The sequence below is a fragment of the Mustela lutreola genome, chromosome 5 (genome assembly GCF_030435805.1).
Source record: "Mustela lutreola isolate mMusLut2 chromosome 5, mMusLut2.pri, whole genome shotgun sequence".
Lineage (NCBI taxonomy): Eukaryota > Metazoa > Chordata > Mammalia > Carnivora > Mustelidae > Mustela > Mustela lutreola.
This window is the reverse complement of record NC_081294.1, coordinates 63,293,943-63,317,166: the sequence shown is the minus strand read 5'-3', so window position 1 is coordinate 63,317,166 and position 23,224 is coordinate 63,293,943. Positions and strand designations below refer to the sequence as shown.

Genomic DNA, 23,224 nt, shown 5'->3' with positions numbered 1-23,224 from the left:
CTCAAAATTAATCATAGATTTCAATGCAAAGCCTAAAACCCTAAAACATCTAGAAGAAAACTAGAGAAAATTTTTGTGACCTTGGTTTAGATGATTTTTACAGAAGAAAGGACAGAAAAAGCAAAAGCCATAGGAGAAAAAAATATTGATAACATGGACTATATTAAAATTAAAAACCTCTGCTCTTCAGAAAGCACTGTTAAGAAAATGAAAAGACAAGCCACAGACTGGGAAGAAGGATTTGTGAAACGCTTCTCTGATAATTGTCTGTGTCCAGAACGCATCAAGAACTCCTACCGCTCAGTGATGGAGAGAGAATCACTATTCAAAAATGGGTAAAAGAATTTAACAGATACTTATTTAAAGTAAAGATCCAGATGGCAAATAAGCACATGAAGCAATGCTCACCATCATTAGCCATGACCTAAACTCAAATTAAAACCACAAGGATATACCTCTGCACACTTATTAGAATGGATGGTAAAAGCAAACAAACAAACAAACAAGAAAACCCCATCAATATTGCTATGGTCTAAATGTTTGTGTGCCCCCCCCCCCAATTCATATGTTGAAACCCTAACCCTCAAAGGTGATGGTATTAGTGGGTGGGGTCTTTGGGGTGTGATTAGGTCATAAAGGTGAGGTCCTCAGGAATAGGATTCTTGAGAGCTCTCCTACAGAGCTTCTTTGGGAACCCTCCACCTTGTGAGATCCCTCCACCTTCTTCAGGAACCCTCTACCTTGTGAGGAGGAATCCACCCAGAAGAGAGGGCTCTCGCTCGACTAGGCTGGTCCCCGATCTCGAGCTTCTAGCAGTAAGTTTCTGTTGTTTATGAGCCTCCCAGTCAGGGGTCCTTGCTTCTAGCAGCCCAAACAGACAAAGACAAACACCTTGTAAGAATGCAGAGCGATTGCAGCTGGAATACATCTCTGGCAGGCATGAAAATGGTCCTTCCAGCCACTCCGGGAAAACGACTGGCCATCTTTTATAGTTGCACATCAATTGTATGACCTAGCAATTTTACTCTAGACTTTTACCCAAGAAAAATGCTATGTCCGCAGAAGACCTGTATACAGATGTGCAGAGCAGTTCTATTCATACACATCAAAAACTAGCAACAACAAATATCCTTCAGCTGATGAAGAAATATCTCTCCAGTGAGATTCTATTAAGCTATCAAAGGGAATCAGCTACTGATATACGCAATAGCATGAATAAGTCTCAAATCACATTATGCTAATTGGAGGAAGCCAAACACAAAAGGCTACACAAGGTATGATTTCACTTATACGTTACTCAGAGAAAAAAACAACACTACGGGGACAGAAATAGGCTGAGTGGACAGGAGCAGGAGCAGGGGAGAGGAGAGAGTTCCTTTGACTACAAAGGGACACTAAGGAACTTTCTAGAGTGATGGAAATATTTTATCCCTGGGGCTGTGGCGGTGGTTATAGGATTCTAAACCTTTGTCGAGATGCACAGCATTGGCATCCCCAAGAAGGATAAATGTTACTCTTTGTTTTTTGTTTTTTAAGTTTTTTTTTTTTTTTTTTTTTTTTTTGATAGAGATCACAAGTAGGCAGAGAGGCAGGCAGAGAGAGAAGGGGGCAAAGCAGGCTCCCCACCTAGCAGAGAGCCCGATGAGGGGCTCGATCCCAGGGCCCTGAGATCATGACCTGGGCTGAAGGCAGAGGCTTAACCCACTGAGCCACCCAGGCGCCCCAAATGTTACTCTTTGTAAATTAAATCTCGATAAATCTGACTTTGAATAAAAAGAAAGAAAGAATTCAAATCCTACTCTTCCCCGCCCCCGCCCTCAATAACAACGTGTTAAAGTGCTAATGGAGATGAAAATAACAACATTGGCACAATTATTCCAATTGTGGAAATTTATGCTGTAGCCCATGCATTTAATAGCGAGCATCATAGGCCTGTATTCTCCAGAGCACAAAGCCGCCGAAATTGGATAATCTTTCCCTTATCTTGTTTCTATCATGAAAAAAAAAAAGGCTTTCATTTCCCAAAACATCTTTTTCTTTCTGGAATAAGATAATATTTTATTTCTTTGTATCCTGTTTCAATCCACAAAGGAATAGAGGCAGCTTACACGAATGCTTTCAATAAACTAGAGGTCATAAATAAAAAACTGGGGCCAAGGAAAATATGCATCTCATGAGAAAGTCGAGAACAGCAAGGAAGCTGGGGCGTGGATATGTAAGTCGTGAGCTTCCCCCCCACATAGTCATGTAGCCATGAGTTTCCCGATGGCCATGGAGATGGGGGCGGAGGGTGGGAAAATTAATTAGCCAAATAATTTATTGGGCACAGGAGCAGAAACCCTTGAGTCCCACCATGGAAGAAAATGTTATCAAGACCAAACACCGAAGGTATCCCAGCAGCTTCCTCCATTTCTAACTGGCTCTGGCCTGGGAGAAATGTAACGCAGCTGGTTAACCCACCTGGAAAAAAACATGGTTTCAGATAAACTTCTCCAGCTCTGGGGCCTTGCCTCTGGGTCACCCCGTTGCCATTCAAGTGGCTTCCTTCCCTCTGGCCTCTTCCTTCCCTCGCTCCTAGAAGAGAAGCAGCATAGGATGTCGTTTTTGGAACATCGGTGAGGTCCAGAGCTGACACCCAAGAAAGAATTCTTGAGATGTCTTTGGTGCGAAAAACATGATTTTATTAAAGCACCGGGACAGAAGCCGTGGGCAGAAAGAGCTGCTGCTCGGTGGTTGTGGGCGAATGGCTGATTCTATACTTGGGAGTCAGGGTAGGTAAGGAAAAAGGGAGATATCAAAAAGGACTTTTCATATGCTGAAGAAGATTTGGGGGATACTGGAGTCCTTGCTATTGTCAAGCTAAGGTCATTTTCCCCTCTAGTAAGGCAGTGACATTAAGATAATTGGGAGCTTCCTGGGGGAATGATACACTCTGCCCTGCCTCAAGTATTTGTCAATGGGCTGCAGGTTATAATGACATTTTATATTGTTTACTTTCTCTTCTGCCTCTGTTTCCAACAACACTCCTGGAAGGGAGGGTGATGTTAGGGCTCCAGGAAATTGAGTTATGGGTCTCTGGAAGCTAGGCTATTGATCAGAATGCTTTTTCCTGGTGAATCACAAAGACATTGGTAAACAGATGGAGGCTCATGTCTTGCAGGACAGTGATCTCTATCAGTTACCCATTTGTTTTTGTCTTCCCTTAGTTTTAGGGCAGCGAGGCGTACCTGAGGGGTGTCCTACAGATTCCACCTGGGAGTGGAGGGGGTGGGGAGGCCACGGGGAGTCAGGCTGTGCTTTGTCCTCGGCTCGCCTTCCACTCCTCATCAGCATAGACTCCAGAAAGATCCCTGGCAAAGAAACAGACTGAGTTCTGGGTCTCAGTCCTCATCTGGACACTGACTGGTTGACCATGGATTTGTGCTGGATTTGTGCCTCGGTCTTCATCTGTATAATGGGCAGACCTGATTTAGAAGCCCCACACAACTGTTATGAGAATTTGTTAACAGCTAGGAAAATATTTCATAAACCGTGTGACCTGTTATGGTCAGGTCATAACTCCTGTTATGGGTTGAATTGTGTCCCCTAAAAGAATGTTGAAGTCCTAACTGGCTCTATCTGTGAATGTCACCTCATCAGGAATAAGGTCTTTGCAGATGGTCAAGGTAAGCTGAGCTCTTTAGGATAGGCAAAAATCCCCTATGATAGATGTCCTTATAAGGAGAAATTTAGACACACAAGTGGGAGATGGTGTGAGGCTGCAGGAGAATGCCACCTACAAGGCAAGGATGCCCAAAACTACCAGAAGCTAGGAGACAAGAGAACTGACCAGATTCTCCCTCACAGCCCATAGAGGGAACTGACCCTAACAACACCTTGATCTTGGACTTCTAGCCTCCAGAACCCTGAGACTAGAAATTTCTGTTATTGAAGCCACCCAGTTTATGGTATTTTTTTACAGCAGACTGTGGACGTTACTATGGTCGTGATGAGGGAGCAGAAGGCTAGCTGAGGACAAAGCACAAAGGGAAATCCTGTACCCCTCCCCCCCACTTCTGGGTGGGACCTGTGTGACATTCTTCAAGGGATCTCCCAACCCTCTTAATGTTAATACATTGCTAGAGGAGAAAACAACCTTACCTTGACAATGGCAAGGCCTCCGTTATCTAAATACCTAAGTAACAAGCACCCTCTGAAACTCCCTGAATGGAGGAAAGGCACTGAGATCTCAGCTCTCACTCCCCCAAATGGAATTTCTGGCTCCCTCTTACAGGCTAAACTGCTAAGAAGAAGCCCCCTCCATGCCTTCCTCTGACTTGTGGTGACATAGGACTTGTCTCCCTTGGGTATAGAAGAGGCTTTGTTCCTTTGGTCACTTTCTCCAATGACCTTGTGGCCATCCCTTGCTCTTCAGATAGTGGGACCGGAGCCCAGACATTTCCTGTGTCTCATACAGTACGTGATCTGTGCAGGTGGGCATCCCCGCAGGGTCTCTGTCAAGCAATCAGGAGTCAGTCTTGGTCAGTCTCATTCATCTGTTGCTGGACTCCTGAAGACTGAACCTTGGGGGGCAGAAATGGAGGCAACCTTCCCTGACCACCCACACCTCCCACACCAGCTCTCATTCTGATTAGATCTGGTGTACTCGTTTTCTTTGGCTGCTGTCACAAATGACGACAAACTTAGTCTCCCACGCTTCTGCAGTCCCAAAGTCCGACATGAGTTTCATTGAGATAAAATCAAAATGTCAACGGGTTTGCACTCCCTCTGGGGACTCTAAGGGAGAATCTGGTTTTTGCTTCTTCCAGCTACAGAAGGCCGATGCCTTCCTTGGCTTCCAGCCGCTCGTCCCAGTCTTCTGGGCAAGCATCTTCAAATCCTACTTCATGGTCACATCGTCTTCTCCTCTTTGGCCTCAAATCTCCCTCTGCCGCTCTTTTATAAGGAAATATTCCATTGTATTTTAAAGCCCACATGGATAATCCAGGATCATGTCCCCAGCCCAAGATCCTTAGTCCTATCACTTCTTTTGTCATACAATGTAAAGTTTTAGGGATCAGGTCTTGGATGTCATTGGGGTAGGGTTGTGTTTTGGCATACCATTCCTGACTTTGATTCTGTAACCCATCCTGGCCATGCCCATTTTGGTAAATGCAGTTAATGTATCAGAATCCATGAGCTCTATGGGATCCATCATGCTCAAGGTTGGGGTAGGGGTGAGTAGTCCTTGATGAAGCTATAGGGCAGGTAATCGAAAAGAACAAAATCAAGGAGGTACTAGGCTTGTCTGGCAGGTAGGTTAAGGTCAAAGATTTGCTCAAAGTCCAGCATTCACAGTCCAGAGAGAAAGAAGTTCAATTCTGTATCTTCATCTGTGCCTATGCAAGAGCCTATAATAGTTTCCAGAATCATAGAAACAGCATTGCCCACAGCCCTATGGCAACTTCCTTCTGGTTTGCACGAAATTACCTTTCCTAGAGCAGACAAAAAATTGGTTGTCTACTCAATGTTTATTTCCTCCTTTCTTTCCTTCTCAACAGAGCCCAGATTTGCTTTAGGGACTCCCCTCCCCCATGCTAGGTAATGGGCTTTCCGGAGGCATCCACTGCACTTTAAGCTGTGGAGACTGGGTTCTGGAGGCAGGTCAGGTTGAGTCAGGTTACCACCAGTGAATGCTGGTCATGAGCATATGGCAGATTACTGGTCTGCTGGGACAGGAAGGAGCTCTTCCGAAGAGACACAAAGAAGCCATGGCCTCCTTTCTTCTCTGAACAGGGTTGTGACTAGTCATGCCTGGAAGTGTTTTACCATTTAATGGGCATTTGGAGAACCAATGTAAGAACAAATTTCACTTACTGAAAGTGACAGAGTGAAGGGCAGAAAAATATGGGTCTTTAATTAGATAACTGAGCTACGGAATCAGCCAACCCCAAGAAAGCTACCTCACTTCCAGAGTTCTTATGAGGTGAGATATAAATTGCTTTATCATTTAATTTGAATGGGAGCCCAAAGTATCCTAAGTCACCTCCTGTCCAAGATCTGATAGTGCTTAGCCAAACCTGCTTTTCTTTCTAGCAACAGAAATAGAGGAATGGTCAGAGTTATACAGAGAAATTTATATTGGATTTTGAATCAAGATCCATTTTTATGTAACAAATTAGAGAGAATTGCATTTACCAAAACTCCTCTTAGAAAGAAGTCATTGTCTTAGCGGGAAAAATGGATTGATAAGTATTTGAGGTCACAGCAGAGAATGCAAAGCCTTTGAGCTTGGGCAGAACAGAGGAGAGGGTATTGTTTGTGTCCTGGAGGGTATCAAAGTGATAGAATAAGAAGGAAAGTGGAAGGAAGGGAGTGAGGAGATGGTTGAAAGAGCGGAGCCACATGCGGTCACACCTCTTGCTCAACAGTCCCCGCATCTCCCCATTCTGGTACAGCGTCCAAAGCCACTAAATGTGGACCACTTGTAGAAACCAGTGGCAGAGCTGACTGTGGTCTCCATAGGCTGCAATCCAGCAGGCAGGAAAGCAGGTGTATGAGGACAGAAAGTATTACAAGTAATTCCCCATGAGTTTCCCCCAGGTCACGAAGACACATTTGGTTCTCTAGGTCAGTCTTCTGCATGGCAGCCTCAGCAATAAGGAGTCCAAGACTATGTCGAGGGTCCTGTTACTAGTTACGGTACCATTCCTAATACCTGTGTCTCTCCCACAAACTGCACTGGGCGATCTTGCCCAACCACTCCCAAATTTTGGAGCCCCAGGCCCGCAGTGGACTTTGCTTTGAGTGCTGCAATCTTTGCTTTGAGGGCGGGGCTCCCCAACCCCTTTGAGAAAAGCATAACCTCAGACACCTCATCCTTCCAACAGGACTTTACTCTTTCCGCCTTGCTTGTGTCCTTTTTCTTTATTGCATGCAAGGCATCGCCGGTCCTCGACTTTTCAGCGTTTTTGGGGTTTGACTCCAGCCTTTCCATGGGAAATGCTTTCCTAGCAGAATTCCCCACCATGGGCATTCAGACCTTCCATTTGCATAAGTAAGCAGTCGTTTGTACAGATGAAATGAGCAGTTACATATGTGCAGATAGGTCCTAATAGGTACCGTATGCTCCAATTACCCATTTTCCCAGCCCCCTGGACTGATTGGTTATTAATGCAGCAGATGGAGCAATTTAGCACTAGCAAACTCCCCAAATGCCACCCTTCCCTCTTCTTCCCAGACCCACGGGCTTCTCCTGGCACCCTCCACTTCTTTGTCGCAGCAGAATCAACGCCACTGAGCAGTATCCAACACATGCCCTTAGTTCCGCTGACAGTTCAATTGCATTTTTTTTTTTTAATGAGGTTGCCACTCAGCAAACCCAGCAGGCCTTCGCTGTCAAAAAGATTCTCAACTGAAAAAAGCTGGGTTTTTCAACTGCATCCTGGGTAAAAGCTGGCCTGTTTGGACTTCTTTGGGCTGGAAGTCTTCAAAGTATCTGAAGGTCAGGGCTACGGATGCCTGAGGTTTGCTGAGATGACCCAGAGTTCTGCCAAGATCCCGGGTCCTTTTGGGGCATCTTGGACAGACTGAGGACGGTCGGCACACTCCCGTCAGACCAACAAAGACTTGGAACCCCTCAGAGGTGGAGGCAAACAGGAAATCATTCAGGCCCGCAGGTCGCATGCTGATTTCCTTGACACCCCGAGAGTCCCGGAGATACCTGTGAGTGAGGAGAAGCCTGAGCGGTAGAGAACCTGCCCTTTGCGATCCTGCATTAACCAGACCTGCTCTGTATTTACTTGGCACACTTTATCATTTATTGGGTTTATTTGTATGGCTAGAAAATCCCGCCTCCAAAGTCAGTTGGAAAACCCAACAGGTTATTGGTTTCAGACCTGGGTCTCTAAAATCTCTTCAGTTCTTGATGGGATGGGGGGCAGGAGAGGTGGTTGAACGGAAGCTATTTTTAAGTATTTTACAAAGCTTAATAGCACTTCTCCATTCACTGACCGCTCCCTGAAATGTCAGGCAGCGATCTCATCCACCTCCAGCTCCAACCACCGCCTTCACAGCCGTGACTCACAGGCTCCTGCCTCTAGCACAGACCCCTTTTCCAGAATCCAGGTCTGAATCCAAGCTTGTCCACACTGCCTCTCCTCTCGACACTCTCAAGGCATTCCAACTCAGCTGTCTTTTCCCTGTTACTCATGGGTCCCCGCCCCCCAACCATGGATTCTTTTCGGACATTCTCTTCTCTGCAAGGCAATTTCCTCTATTGAGCTACATACAACAGAACCCTACAAATCTCTCTTGGCAACACTGTCTCCCTTTCTTTGCATATCTAGCTGATCACCAGCTGCTGTCAATTGCCCTTCTGAACATCTTCATAAACCATTTACTCCTACCATCCCTTTGGACTTCACTGTAATCCAAAAATCACTCAAAGAAGCAAAGTTTCTTACCTGCTCTCCACTTCCATCAATGTTTTCACATTTTCCAATGAAGAACACAGTCCTTACCAGGGTTCAAGACCTTACAAGGCCAGGCCCCAGCCTCAACTCTCACCACATGGCCCCTCGCTGCTGTGTTCCAGCCGCTCTGCCTTTTTATCAGTTCCCTGTACACATCAGGCTCCCTTCCACCACAGGGCTTTTGCACATGCATTTTGCCCTCTGCCTGGAATAGTTTTTTCTCCCTTTTCTATCTAAGCCCTCTTCCTCAGGTCTCTGGTTTCTAGCCCCTCTTAATTTCTGTGTCCCTCCTGTGCCACACTTGTGGCAAGATAGTTTATGGGCTATTAGATAAATTCCTAACTCTGCTCCATCTCTCACTGGGCTTGAACACTCTGCTTTCCGAGGGTGTCACCTGGTCTCTGCAGCCTCCGTGGGTCTGGGCTGCTCTAGCACTGAGGCACTCCCCGCTACAGCAGGCACCACAGAGGACATGAGGGAGGAACGTGGCCAGCTTAGATGTGCAACTGCAGCCCGGGCTTTTCAGATGTGGAGACAGTGCTAGGTGTTGCTGAGGCAGCAGCCGCTGGGACCGAAGCCAAGTAGCCCTGTCCAGAGGCGGGTGGGGCCTTGGTTGGGATTGCTTCCTATGAGGGTTAATTTTACGTGTCAACTTGACTAGGCTAAGAGATGCCCAGACAGTCAACAAAACATCGTTTCTCCGTGTATCTGTGAAGTTGTTTCAGGAAGATGTTAGCGTCTGAGTTGGTAACGAAGGAGATGGCCCTCACCAGTGTGCATGGTTATCATCCAGTTCACTGCGGGTCTGAATAGAAGAAAAAGACAGAGGGAGGGCAAATTTGCTCTCGGCCTGAGCTTCGTCATCCATCTCCCCCTGCCCTCAGACCTTCAGAGGCAGACTGGGACTCCACCACTGGCTTCCCAGGGCCTCCAGCTTACAGGTCATAGAACTTCTCAGCCTCCATAACTGTGTGAGCTGGCTCCTCACAGAAAATCTCTTTCTATCTATGTCTATCCTATTGGTTCTGTTTCTCTGGGATACCCTGAAAGACACACTTCATATTATATAATTATTCTCTTCTTAGCTCTGATATAATGGCAGGCATGGGGAAGGGCAGTGAAGTTTGGACTCCCGGCTGCCATGTCATTGAAGGTCTGAGACTCCTCCTTCACCTGAAGAATGGGGACAACTGTGGTAAGACCATCATTCAAGCTTTTTGGGGGGGGCAGTAGGCAAGCAGGAATGCATGGGCAATTCTAGAAGGTTGCAGGGAGTGGCTTAATGCTGCTACTGCATAGACGATGAAATAATCTTGAAACCCACACCGTCCTTAAAAAATATACATGACGTGTACATTCTAGTCCATCATGTATCGTGTTTTCTTAATCATTGAAAATTTCCCTGGACATAATTTAAAAAAATGTTTTAAGAAGAGCTTTATCCAGCAAATGTATATATCCATCCTCTAAAACACCATCAGAATCCCCTGGTGGGTGGCTGAGCATCGCAGTTTAAAAAGCACAGCTCAGGGGGGGGAGGAGTCAAGATGGCGGAGAAGTAGCAAGCTGAGACTGCTTCAGCTAGCCGGAGATCAGCTAGATAGCTTATCTAAAGATTGCAAACACCTGAAAATCCATCGGCAGATCGAAGAGAAGAAGAACAGCAATTCTGGAAACAGAAAAACAACCACTTTCTGAAAGGTAGGACCGGCGGAGAAGTGAATCCAAAGCGACGGGAAGATAGACCCCGGGGGGAGGGGCCGGCTCCCGGCAAGCAGCGGAGCAACCGTGCACAAAATCAGGACTTTTAAAAGTCTGATCCGCTGAGAGACATCGCTCCAGAGGCTAAACCGGGGCGAAACCCACGCGGGGTCAGCGTGGCCTCAGGTCCCGCAGGGTCACAGAAGGATCGGGGGTGTCTGAGTGTCGCAGAGCTTGCGGGTATTGGAACGGGAAAGCCGGCTACAGAGACAGAGCCGACAGTAAGCTCGCAGCTCGGTGTTACCTTGAACCGGTCGCAGGCTCGGTGAGCTCGGAGCGCGGCCGGAGGTCAGGCAGACGGGAGTAACTGGGCGCTGTTCTCTGAGGGCGCACTGAGGAGTGGGGCCCTGGGCTCTCGGCTCCTCCGGGCCGGAGACCAGGAGGCCGCCATTTGTATTCCCGTCCTCCGGAACTCTACGGAAAGCGCTCAGGTAACAAAAGCTCCTGAAAGCAAACCCGAGCGGATTACTCACCCCGGCCCCGGGTAAGGGCGGTGTAATTCCGCCTGGGGCAAAGACACTTGAGAATCACTACACCAGGCCCCTCCCCCAGAAGATCAACAAGAAATCCAGCCGAGACCAAGTTCACCTACCAAGGAGTGCGGTTTCAATACCAAGGAGAGCAGCAGAATTCCAGAGGAGGAGAAAGCCAAACACGGAACTCATGGCTTTTTTCCTGGGATTTTTTTTAGTCTTGCAGTTAATTTGATTTTTTCTTTTTCATTTTTTTTTTTTTCTCGCCTTCGGGTAAAATTTTTTTTTTTTAACTGTTACCTTTTTCTTTTTTAACGAGTTTTTACTAGTTTATCTAATATATATATTTTTTCTTTTTTACATTTTTCATAGGTGTTTTCTTTTTTAAAAAATTCTTTTCTTTTCTTTTCTTTTTTTTTTTCTTTTCTTTTTGTTTTTTTTTTTTTCTTTCTTTCTTCCATTTTGAACCTCTTTTTATCCCCTTTCTCCCCACTCACGATTTTGGATCTCTTCTAATTTGGTTAAAGCATATTTTCCTGGGGTTGTTGCCACCCTTTTAGTATTTTACTTGCCCCTTCATTTACTCTTATCTGGACAAAATGACAAGACATAAAAATTCAACACAAAAAAAAGAACAAGAGGCAGTACCGAAGGCTAGGGACCTAATCAATACAGACATCGGTAATATGTCAGATCTAGAGTTCAGAATGACAATTCTCAAGGTTCTAGCCGGGCTCGAAAAAGGCATGGAAGATATTAGAGAAACCCTCTCAAGAGATATAAAAGCCCTTTCTGGAGAAATAAAAGAACTAAAATCTAACCAAGGTGAAATCAAAAAATCTATTAATGAGGTGCAATCAAAAATGGAGGCTCTAACTGCTAGGATAAATGAGGCAGAAGAAAGAATTAGTGATATAGAAGACCAAATGACAGAGAATAAAGAAGGTGAGCAAAAGAGGGACAAACAGCTACTGGACCACGAGGGGAGAATTCGAGAGATAAGTGACACCATAAGACGAAACAACATTAGAATAATTGGGATTCCAGAAGAAGAAGAAAGTGAGAGGGGAGCAGAAGGTATACTGGAGAGAATTATTGGGGAGAATTTCCCCAATATGGCAAAGGGAACGAGCATCAAAATTCAGGAGGTTCAGAGAACGCCCCTCAAAATCAATAAGAATAGGCCCACACCCCGTCACCTAATAGTAAAATTTACAAGTCTCAATGACAAAGAGAAAATCCTGAAAGCAGCCCGGGAAAAGAAGTCTGTAACATACAATGGTAAAAATATTAGATTGGCAGCTGACTTATCCACAGAGACCTGGCAGGCCAGAAAGAGCTGGCATGATATTTTCAGAGCACTAAACGAGAAAAACATGCAGCCAAGAATACTATATCCAGCTAGGCTATCATTGAAAATAGAAGGAGAGATTAAAAGCTTCCAGGACAAACAACAACTGAAAGAATTTGCAAATACCAAACCAGCTCTACAGGAAATATTGAAAGGGGTCCTCTAAGCAAAGAGAGAGCCTACAAGTGGTAGATCAGAAAGGAACAGAGACCATATACAGTAACAGTCACCTTACAGGCAATACAATGGCACTAAATTCATATCTCTCAATAGTTACCCTGAATGTGAATGGGCTAAATTCCCCTGTCAAAAGACACAGGGTATCAGAATGGATAAAAAAACAAAGCCCATCTATATGTTGCCTCCAAGAAACACATTTTAAGCCCGAAGACACCTCCAGATTTAAAGTGAGGGGGTGGAAAAGAATTTACCATGCTAATGGACATCAGAAGAAAGCAGGAGTGGCAATCCTTATATCAGATCAATTAGATTTTAAGCCAAAGACTATAATAAGAGATGAGGAAGGATACTATATCATACTCAAAGGGTCTGTTCAACAAGAAGATTTAACAATTTTAAATATCTATGCCCCCAATGTGGGAGCAGCCAACTATATAAACCAATTAATAACAAAATCAAAGAAACACATCAACAATCATACAATAATAGTAGGGGACTTTAACACTCCCCTCACTGAAATGGACAGGTCATCCAAGCAAAAGATCAGCAAGGAAATAAAGGCCTTAAACGACACACTGGACCAGATGGACATCACAGATATATTCAGAACATTTCATCCCAAAGCAACAGAATACACATTCTTCTCTAGTGCACATGGAACATTCTCTATCTATTCTCCAGAATAGATCACATCCTCGGTCCTAAATCAGGACTCAACCGGTATCAAAAGATTGGGATCATTCCCTGCATATTTTCAGACCACAATGCTCTAAAGCTAGAACTCAACCACAAAAGGAAGTTTGGAAAGAACCCAAATACATGGAGACTAAACAGTATCCTTCTAAAGAATGAATGGGTCAACCGGGAAATTAAAGAAGAATTGAAAAAAATCATGGAAACAAATGATAATGAAAATACAACGGTTCAAAATCTGTGGGACACAACAAAGGCAGTCCTGAGAGGAAAATATATAGCGGTACAAGCCTTTCTCAAGAAACAAGAAAGGTCTCAGGTACACAACCTAACCCTACACCTAAAGGAGCTGGAGAAAGAACAAGAAAGAAACCCTAAGCCCAGCAGGAGAAGAGAAATCATAAAGATCAGAGCAGAAATCAATGAAATAGAAACCAAAAAAACAATAGAACAAATCAACGAAACTAGGAGCTGGTTCTTTGAAAGAATTAATAAAATTGATAAACCCCTGGCCCGACTTATCAAAAAGAAAAGAGAAAGGACCCAAATAAATAAAATCATGAATGAAAGAGGAGAGATCACAACTAACACCAAAGAAATACAAACTATTATAAGAACATACTATGAGCAACTCTACGGCAATAAATTTGACAATCTGGAAGAAATGGATGCATTCCTAGAAACATATAAACTACCACAACTGAGCCAGGAAGAAATAGAAAGCCTGAACAGACCCATAACCAGTAAGGAGATTGAAACAGTCATTAAAAATCTCCAAACAAACAAAAGCCCAGGGCCAGACGGCTTCCCGGGGGAATTCTACCAAACATTTAAAGAAGAACTAATTCCTATTCTCCTGAAACTGTTCCAAAAAATAGAAATGGAAGGAAAACTTCCAAACTCATTTTATGAGGCCAGCATCACCTTGATTCCAAAACCAGACAAGGATCCCACCAAAAAAGAGAGCTATAGACCGATATCCTTGATGAACACAGATGCGAAAATACTCAACAAAATACTAGCCAATAGGATTCAACAGTACATTAAAAGGATTATTCACCACGACCAAGTGGGATTTATTCCAGGGCTGCAAGGTTGGTTCAACATCCGCAAATCAGTCAATGTGATACAACACATCAATAAAAGAAAGAACAAGAACCATATGATACTCTCAATAGATGCTGAAAAAGCATTTGACAAAGTACAACATCCCTTCCTGATCAAAACTCTTCAAAGTGTAGGGATAGAGGGCGCATACCTCAATATCATCAAAGCCATCTATGAAAAACCCACCGCAAATATCATTCTCAATGGAGAAAAACTGAAAGCTTTTCCGCTAAGGTCAGGAACACGGCAGGGATGTCCATTATCACCACTGCTATTCAACATCGTACTAGAGGTCCTAGCCTCAGCAATCAGACAACAAAAGGAAATTAAAGGCATCCAAATAGGCAAAGAAGAAGTCAAATTATCACTCTTCGCAGATGATATGATACTATATGTGGAAAACCCAAAAGACTCCACTCCAAAACTGCTAGAACTTATACAGGAATTCAGTAAAGTGTCAGGATATAAAATCAATGCACAGAAATCAGTTGCATTTCTCTACACCAACAGCAAGACAGAAGAAAGAGATATTAAGGAGTCAATCCCATTTACAATTGCATCCAAAACCATAAGATACCTAGGAATAAACCTAACCAAAGAGACACAGAATCTATACTCAGAAAACTATAAAGTACTCATGAAAGAAATTGAGGAAGACACAAAGAAATGGAAAAATGTGCCATGCTCCTGGATTGGAAGAATAAATATTGTGAAAATGTCTATGCTACCTAAAGCAATTTACACATTTAATGCAATTCCTATCAAAGTACCATCCATCTTTTTCAAAGAAATGGAACAAATAATGCTAAAATTTATATGGAACCAGAAAAGACCTCGAATAGCCAAAGGGATATTGAAAAAGAAAGCCAACGTTGGTGGCATCACAATTCCGGACTTCAGGCTCTATTACAAAGCTGTCATCATCAAGACAGCATGGTACTGGCACAAAAACAGACACATAGATCAATGGAACAGAATAGAGAGCCCAGAAATAGACCCTCAAATCTATGGTCAACTAATCTTCGACAAAGCAGGAAAGAATGTCCAATGGAAAAAAGACAGCCTCTTCAATAAATGGTGCTGGGAAAATTGGACAGCCACATGCAGAAAAATGAAATTGGACCATTTCCTTACACCACACACAAAAATAGACTCAAAATGGATGAAGGACCTCAATGTACGAAAGGAATCCATCAAAATCCTTGAGGAGAACACGGGCAGCAACCTCTTCGACCTCTGCCGCAGCAACATCTTCCTAGGAACAACGCAAAAGGCAAGGGAAGCAAGGGCAAAAATGAACTATTGGGATTTCATCAAGATCAAAAGCTTTTGCACAGCAAAGGAAACAGTTAACAAAATCAAAAGACAACTGACAGAATGGGAGAAGATATTTGCAAACGACATATCAGATAAAGGACTAGTGTCCAGAATCTATAAAGAACTTAGCAAACTCAACACCCAAAGAACAAATAATCCAATCAAGAAATGGGCAGAGGACATGAACAGACATTTCTGCAAAGAAGACATCCAGATGGCGAACAGACACATGAAAAAGTGCTCCATATCACTCGGCATCAGGGAAATACAAATCAAAACCACAATGAGATATCACCTCACACCAGTCAGAATGGCTAAAATCAACAAGTCAGGAAATGACAGATGCTGGCGAGGATGCGGAGAAAGGGGAACCCTCCTACACTGTTGGTGGGAATGCAAGCTGGTGCAGCCACTCTGGAAAACAGCATGGAGGTTCCTCAAAATGTTGAAAATAGAACTGCCCTATGACCCAGCAATTGCACTATTGGGTATTTACCCTAAAGATACAAATGTAGTGATCCAAAGGGGCACATGCACCCGAATGTTTATAGCAGCAATGTCCACAATAGCCAAACTATGGAAAGAACCTAGATGCCCATCAACAGATGAATGGATCAAGAAGATGGGGTATATATACACAATGGAATACTATGCAGCCATCAAAAGAAATGAAATCTTGCCATTTGCAACAACATGGATGGAACTAGAGCGTATCATGCTTAGCGAAATAAGTCAAGCAGAGAAAGACAACTATCATATGATCTCCCTGATATGAGGAAGTGGTGATGCAACATGGAGGCTTAAGTGGGTAGAAGAAGAATAAATGAAACAAGATGGGATTGGGAGGGAGAGAAACCATAAGTGACTCTTAATCTCACAAAACAAACTGAGGGTTGCCGAGGGGAGGGGGTTTGGGAGAAGGGGTTGGGATTATGGACATTGGGGAGGGCATGTGATTTGGTGAGTGCTGTGAAGTGTGTAAACCTGGTGATTCACAGACCTGTACCCCTGGGGATAAAAATATATGTTTATAAAAAATAAAAAAAATTATAAAAAAAAAAAAAAAAAAAAAAAAAAAAGCACAGCTCAGGACAAGAGACAATGAGAGAAACAACTACTATTGATTGAATTCACATTAGGTGTTTCACTTGCATTTTCTCATTTGACTATTTCAAAGGCATCATGATGTAGGGATTACTTCCCCTATTCTGCAGATGAGAACATCAGGGCTCAGGGAGATTAAATGCCCAACCCAACCAACAATGAGAATTTGAATACAGTTCATCATATGTGAAGGTCAGATTTTTACCCACCAGATTGTGGGGCTTCCCAATGCTTATGGAGCACCTGGCCCGGTGCCTGGTCACAGCAGGGACTGAGACCGTTCCCACGGTGGCCACCCCATGGCATGCGGTAGTCAGCCGGCTTCCCCAGGACGAGGAAAGCCACACCCTCTGGACAGGTGAGCAGGGCTGTCTCTAGGCAGAGATATGACTAGATAATTTTGCCTCTCACTCATCAGTAGAACCTTAAATCTCTCTCTTTCTCTCTGCCTCCCCCTGGATCAGTTAGCTTTGAATCTGCCAATTATTCCCCAAAGCTATCAAGCTGTTACCATTGAACGGGGAGCCAGGGAACATTATGGTCGGTATCTATTCTGCATTTCCCGGATCAAGAGCTCCGAAGACAGAGTGGGCAGCGGCCAAGTCAGAAGCTGTTTTGCCCATCAAGGATGCACTCATGGCCTTGGGAATTTAAATAGCCCCTTTTGGGGCGCCTGGGTGGCTCAGTGAGTTAAAGCCTCTGCCTTCAGCTCAGGTCATGATCCCAGGGTCCTGGGATCATCGAGCCCTGAATCGGGCTCTCTGCTCAGCGGGGAGCCTGCTTCCTTTCCTCTCTCTGCCTGCCCCTCTGCCTACTTGTGATCTCTGTCTGTCAAATAAATAAATAAAATCTTTTAAAAAAATAAAATAAATAACCCCTTTAAAGGGAAATGTTATGGAAGCTCTATCTCCAAGGGGAAAAGAATAAAATATAGAAAATTGAGTTTCTGAGTGGAAAAATACTAAACCCAAAAGATTCTGCTATTCTTCCGTTAAGTTGTAAAGATTAGAGTCTGAATGTGGTAATAATTACTTTTTTAAAATACTCTCTCCTTAAGCAATCTCTCAATTATAACTACCTTGTGTGTGATGATAGTTGTCCGCAGTCATGTCCATCCGTCCATCCATCTACACAACCACTAGTAAATAGAAGGCAAGTGTATCAAGCAGTACCCATTCTTTGACTTCCATCAACAAGACAATGAGGACGGTGCTACACTGCCCCCAGCTCTGGCCTCATTGAGGACACCCTGAGAATGAACAAAGCCACCTCAGCGTGTGAACAACCCTGAAGTTGTCACCTCTCCCTCCCCCACGCCCAGCTCCCTCCTCCAACAGTGTGGGTAGTGGCTGTACCACCTAGAGTGAGTGGATCTGGTTTGGACACAAGTACAAACCCCAAGAAGTTCTACACATACCACATCTCTGCTGATGTGGTGAAACTCCTCGTTCTAACCTGGTGAGGAAGGAAGGTAGAATTGGATGATCATGATTTTGCAGCCCCCAAGGAAAGAATGAATTTCGACATTAATAATGAGAAGACATTAACCTCAGGAAAAGAGACAGTCGGATCTGAGCTGCTTCCTGAACACGGTTCCGGATACACAGTGGGGCTCCCAGAGCAGCAGTCCAGGCCTGTGAAGCTTCGGGAGCCAACCACCAACCGACAGGAAATACAGAGGACAGAGGAACTTACTAAATGCCACCAAGGGAATGCAATTAGCAAAGATAATGGGAAACTTAAGATACCAAATGACCCCGTTCCTTTAGCAACAATAAATTGCACAATGACGTAGAAAGAATCTACAGTTTAAAAAGAGTCTTAGGAGACACACTAACTGATCACAGAGTGGATTTTATTTGGATCCTAATTCAAACAAATAAACTTAAAAAACATATAAAACAACTAGGAAGTACAAATACTGACTAGATAATTAATGATATGAAGAAATTACTGTTGGCTGCTCCCGGCTATGACAATGGTATTGCGATTTTATTATAAAAGGGGAGTTTTGTCCTAGAAACAGAGTAGGGTGGTGGTTGCCGGGGGAGGGGGGAGGGGGAAATGGGAAAATATTGGTCAAAGTGTATAAAGTTTCAGTTATGCAGAGTTAGTAAGTTCTAGAGATCTAATGTATATTTGAAATTGCTAAGAGGATAGATTTTAAATCTTCTTATCTCACACACACACACACACACACACGGTGGACATGTAGAAGAAGTAGCTATGCTAAGTACCTGGGTTGTGGCAATCATTCACTGTATATCAAAATATCAAATTGTGTAGCTTATACACACTCAAGTTTTATGTCAGTAATATCTCAATAAAGCTGTTAAAATAAAATAGGAGTTTTTGCTTTTCGAGATACACACTGAAATATTTGCTGATGAAATGATAGGACGTTTGGGATTCACTTCAAAACCTCCAGGGTGGGGCACCTAGATGGCTCAGTCGGTTAAGTGTCCACCTTTGGCTCAGGTCCTGATCCCAGAGTCCTGAGATCAAGTCCTGCATCCGGCTTCTTGCTCAGCAGGGAGCCTGCTTCTCCCTCTCTCTCTGCCTGCCACTTCCCTGCTTGCGAACTCTCTCTCTGATAAATAAATAAACAAAATCTTTAAGAAAATATGATTATCCGAGGTACAATTGGAAGGGAGTGTAGATGACAAAAGGTTGTTCATGACTGACGGTTGTCAGAGTTGGATATGTTGGAGTGGGACACACTGTTCTCTCTCTAGTTATTCATGCATTCTTGAAACAGACCGTAATTTTTTAAAACTGTGAAAAATAATGCCTTCAGCAAGAACCATTAACAAATACTTTGTCCAGCACCTGCCATGTGTTGTGCACTAGCGTAGGTGATTGAGATATGTCAGCAACAAAGCAAGATTCCTGCCTTCCTGGAGCTCACATTCTGTGGGAGGTTGGGGGTGGGGGAAGAGGGACTATGAATTTGATTATTATGTTTAAAACCATCAGAGAAACTGTGAACAGACTAAGCTGGGTTACGAGTTAGAGAGGGAGAGGTTGTCACTTTGAACCGAGTGGCAGGGGCACCTGTGTGAAGACCCTGCGGGAGATGAGGGAGTGAGCCCACGGCGACCAGGAGGAAGGGCGTGCCTGGGACAGGTGACAGCCAAAGCGAAGACGGGAGGCAGGCAGTGTGTCTGCTATGTTTGACCAACAGCAGGGAGACCAGCGTGGCTGGAGTGAGTTTGAAAAAGTATAGATCAGAGAGGCAGGGAGAGCAGGCGAAGATGGAGTAAGGCCCGTGTAAGACTTGGTTTTTACCCTGGAAGGCTGGCAGTAATGCAGAGCTCTGAGCAGAAGAGGGACGCGATGGCACGACCTTTAGAGTCCCTTTGGCTGCTCTGCTGAGAATAGACTGTAGGGGTCAGAGGCGGTAGCAGCAAGCTCCGTTAGGAGGCTCCTAGCCTAGAGCGATGGTGGCTCAGACCAGGATGATGGCAGTGGAGGTGGACACGAATGCTTGAATAATTGTTACTTGAAAGCCGAACCTCCAGGAACGCATGCGCAGTGAAAGAAAGGAGTCTGGGGGTACTCCACGGTTTATAGCCCGAGCCGCTCGATGGATGAAGTTGTGCATCATGACATCTCAGCCAAGGGAGTTGACACAGACCTTGTGTTTCTCTTTCACGTCCAGCAAGTCCAGAATAAGCCATCCAGGGTCAGCAGGGTGGCTGCACCTTGGTCTTGGACGCAGACTATTTCCAGGTTTCTTCTGCACTAACCCCCAGGAACTGTGCTCAGCCTCATGGTCTGAAATGAAATTCAAGCCATCAGGTCCATATTCCAAATAGCGGGATGTGGAAGGAGGGAAAGGGGGGCAAATGGGTCATCTATGTTTTGAAAATATTTTCCAGAAGCTTCCATACAACTCCTTTGCTTCCATCCTACTGTCTGGAAGTTAGCTCCACTCCACATCTACCTCCTGAGATGCCAGGAATATAGCCTCTACTCCAGATATCCAACCAAAGACTGGAGGTTTCATCCCTGAAGAGGAGGGAGAGAACAGATACTAAGGTAAGCACACGCAGATTCTGCCACACCATCCATCTTGTTGCCCAGAGTGGAACCTCAGTCCTTCCTAGGGGTTCTTCCTCAAGTACTGTCAATACTACATCCTCATTAGAAGAGCCTGCTGCTCATCAGCTCAGGCTTCGGGGTCAAAGAAACCCAAATTTAAATTCCTGTTCTGCCCCTTACCAGCTATGAGACTTTACACTTCTACTCTGTGATATTTTGCATAAACTTTTCCCAGACTTAGAATGCCCCTTATCCTTACTTCTCAGGTAGCGTACTCCTAGTCATGCCTCAAAACCCAATCCCAATGGCCCCGCTTTAGGGAAGCCTTCCTTGACTTTGTCAGAGTGCCATGAATCCACTTTCCTTACTTCCTGGGATAGTTATGTGCCAGTGACTGAAGTTTGGGAAAACTACGTTATATCATTTAACATTTATGATAACCCTGCTCTCTTCCATTTTATAAAGGCAGACAGTGAAGCCCAGAGAGGTAAAGGGCAGAGTTTACACTTGACTTCAGAGACCCTGATCTTTCTGTTAGTCCCCAGTCCTAGGACGCACACCCTCTGTGTCTTACTCTAGTGAGTGAGCCTGGTTGTGCAGACCCATTCCCTGGGAACCAGGGTATATCAACAGTCTCCCCTCCCCCCCCCAGCAGTGGGCTGAAGATCCCCTGCCTGCTGGGGAGTGCGTCTGTACCTCACTCTTCCCTACATACTAGGTCTAATTCATTTCTGTATGCCCAGCACACAATTAGCATTCAGAAAATGTTTCTTATATCTCATCTGTTTCCAAATATTTAAATGTCCGCATGTGTAAGAATTAAATAAATGGTAGCTATTGCTATCATTGTAATTACTGTTATTATTACAAGCATTTTGCTGTCATGGGTACAAAATTTATTTGGTTGCCTGACTCTCCATCCATATGTTTGTAAAACAAGTCAGCAGAGTGAAAATTCACCAAAGAAAACCCAAACAGAGAAAGGTCTTTGGAAAGTGGCCACCATAAGGAGCGGTGTTTTTAGGGGGGCTGACCACCCTGCCACAGCTAAGCGGGCCTTCATCTCTCAGCACACGGAGCCTGCAGCATAATCCAGGCACGTTTGATAAAACTTCTGTCTTCTTTCCAAAGCCTTAAATCAAAAAGAAATTTGCTTGCAGCATCAACTCTGAGTCTTAAAAAAGCAGCGCATTAGCATCAACAATGGGATTAATTAGGCTTCCCTGGAAACTGTTCAAACAAAGGATTGTGCAGTTCCCTAAGAAGGTCAGGCTTTTCGTTCTTTTCTGCAGCGGGCCCGCTCTGTGAGGGCCTGCTGTTCTGGGGTCTCGTGCCATCCCCGTAACTGGTTCCCGGGCTTTCTCATGGAGGTAGCCTGTGCCCTAGGACCGGGGGAGGGGCTAATGGAAAGATCCAGGTGTCTGAGGTCTAACATAAGCTGTGTCTTTCACCTCTGAGGGCTTCATTGTCCTGCTTTGTAAAATGGGTGTGATATTCTCCACAGAAGATGAGGGCTGCCGTCAAAGCTGAAAGAAGCAGTATGGTTTCCCCAAACCTCAGTCATTAGCTCGCAGCTGTCCCAATCTTGCCAACATGCTATACCTCTTTCGATGCTACTGACCGAATATTTCCTTTTAATCAATATATTTTAGGAGGGAAGACTATAGTCTTACTTTAAGTAGAAAAAAACAAAACAAAACAAAACAAAACAGGATTTTTAAATTACACAACCCAAAACAGCTAAAGAAAAAATATTTTTAAATTCACATACCACCAAAAATTACCATATTAACCAGCAGGGTATTATTTGAGCCAAGCTCTGGGAAAGACGGTAACCGGGGGGCACAGACGGGTGAGTCTTTGTATACTTTGACAATTCTCCTTCCTGTCTCCTTCCTCAGCCTATGTCCTCCCACCAGTCTCCCCACTGGCTCTGGGCAGAGCTGTTTCCTCACCAACTTAGAAGTTCCTTCTGCCTGAGAAGCTGACGTCTGTGTAGCCTGCAAGGGTGATGTGGAGAGAGACACATCCTCTCCTGCCTGGATCCCCAAGCGTCACGGGAGGCACCCGAACCACCATCCCAGATTTGTTTCGGACACGCGCACCCTGTCTTGTGAATCAAAGTGGCCCCCGAAGGGAGCCAATTGATTTCTTTTTCCCAGTGTTTTTCCAAGTGCTCCAAGTGAACTAGAGTACCTTTTCCTTTGAAATTCCTATATTTAGCCTACTGGAATGCTATTTTGTTTTTCAAAGAATGTATCATCTAATTTGAGCTTTTTTCATTGCACATGACAGGAAAATCCTTGTTCGATGTATTTAAGTAAATAATAAGAATTTATTGGCTCACATAGCTAAATAGTCTGGAGGCTTCAGGCCCGGCTTGATCCAGGGCCAAAATTATGTGACTAGAATAAACTTCTCTGTCCATTTATTAGCTCTGTTTTCTTCAATGTGGCTTCCTTCTCTGCAAACTGTCCCAATGTGGTCATAAATAACAAATGTGAGTTCCCAGGGCTCAGACATCCAAATATAAAGCCGACAGAAATATGTGAGCCTCACTGAGGCAGTCTTCTCAGCAAATTCTGGAATCTGTTCTGATTGGAAATTTTAGGGTACATGCTGACGCCCAACTCAAGCAATTCCCATCACAAGGGGTCATACCACTTTGATTACTCAGTCCCGGGTCAGTCAACTCCTTTAGAGAGACACAGGCTGAATGTGGTGCTGGAGGTGGCCCACCA

General features: G+C 44.4%; 1 long non-coding RNA gene across 1 annotated transcript; it reads left to right on the top strand.

Moving 5' to 3' along the window:
• The first annotated feature begins 705 nt into the window (after nucleotides 1-705).
• LOC131831359 (uncharacterized) lies at nucleotides 706-22,854 on the top strand. Its single transcript, XR_009353614.1, has 4 exons — nucleotides 706-815; nucleotides 9,539-9,648; nucleotides 20,321-20,480; nucleotides 22,385-22,854. It is a non-coding gene; the product is annotated as an uncharacterized LOC131831359 (long non-coding RNA).
• The last annotated feature ends 370 nt before the right edge of the window (nucleotides 22,855-23,224 follow it).